A 1,177-nucleotide genomic window follows, 5' to 3' on the forward strand; every position below is an offset into this window, starting at 1 on the left:
CAGAGAAGTAGTTTCAACAGAGGCCATGCTAATTCAGTGAGAATTAGCATGAAGTGGGAATGATTCTTTAGAGCTGTCCAAAGTTGAGGCAGAGAGGGTAGGCAATTGTGTACCCAGATAGACCAACTTGGATGGGTGGTTTAGGGGAAGGCAGCTCTCCTCACCAAGGCCATCTCTGAAAGGTGTTAAAACCTGTGTGCAGGTAAGGGGCTCTCAGCCTCTGTGAGTCATTCTGGAAGGAGCCATGGGTGACACAGCATAGCTCCTACCCTAGGAGCCTATCTAGCTCTGTAAGAAAATCTCCAAGAGTGGCAGCTATCTAACATTGCTTGTGGAGACGCTTCAACAGTGGTTGGAATGCCTTTAGTTGTTAGAAAGGATTTTTTGTTGTTGATCTTATTGCACCAAAACCACTTCCTTGTTAAGTTTCAAAAATCTCAATAACTACTGAGTAGAAAACAGAAAATAATCCTTAAACTCTCTGAAGAGGGATGTAATAGTTCATTTAAAATTTCTCTTAACACAACTACTTCACCTGTTTTTCTGTTAATCATTTACCTCCATATAACATTTTTTTAAATTAGTAAAACTTCATTAAATAAGCAGCATCTAGGATGAGATACAGTTGCTCATATGTAGCCTGATCAGTTCTAACTGAGAATAGGGCAATAACATCCCATAATCTATGCCTCATAGAAGAAAGGTTGGAATTGACCTGGATTTTTAAATCATTTTCAAAAGAAGTGTGGCGAAGAAAGATCTCTCTAAATGTTGATTTTGCAGATTGATCACTGTGAACATAAACAGAAAATCTAAGCAGTCATTTGTAGTCCTAATTCTGTTTATTATAAAATAATAACAAATGTATATTCAATCCTTGACATAACACCAGATAGTGTGTTAGAAATACTTGGATGCCCCCATCTTACTTAATAGCCATGTGAGGTTGATAGTATTTGTATCCTCATTTTATGAGGAGATGTTGAGAGCACAGCTGGGTTCAGTATCTTGCCCAAGGTTTCAGAGTCAGTAAATGGAGCAGTCAGAATCCTACTCTGCCAGTTAAACCCCAATATTAATATTTCTAAATATGTGGTACATTTGGGTTGGTTTAAAGTTGTGAATGACTTAACAGTATCTAAAGAAAGTACCTCACACACACATGGTGGTCATTGGA

The sequence above is a fragment of the Condylura cristata genome, unplaced genomic scaffold (assembly GCF_000260355.1).
Source record: "Condylura cristata isolate star-nosed mole 26May11 unplaced genomic scaffold, ConCri1.0 scaffold00021, whole genome shotgun sequence".
Classification (NCBI taxonomy): Eukaryota; Metazoa; Chordata; class Mammalia; order Eulipotyphla; family Talpidae; genus Condylura; species Condylura cristata.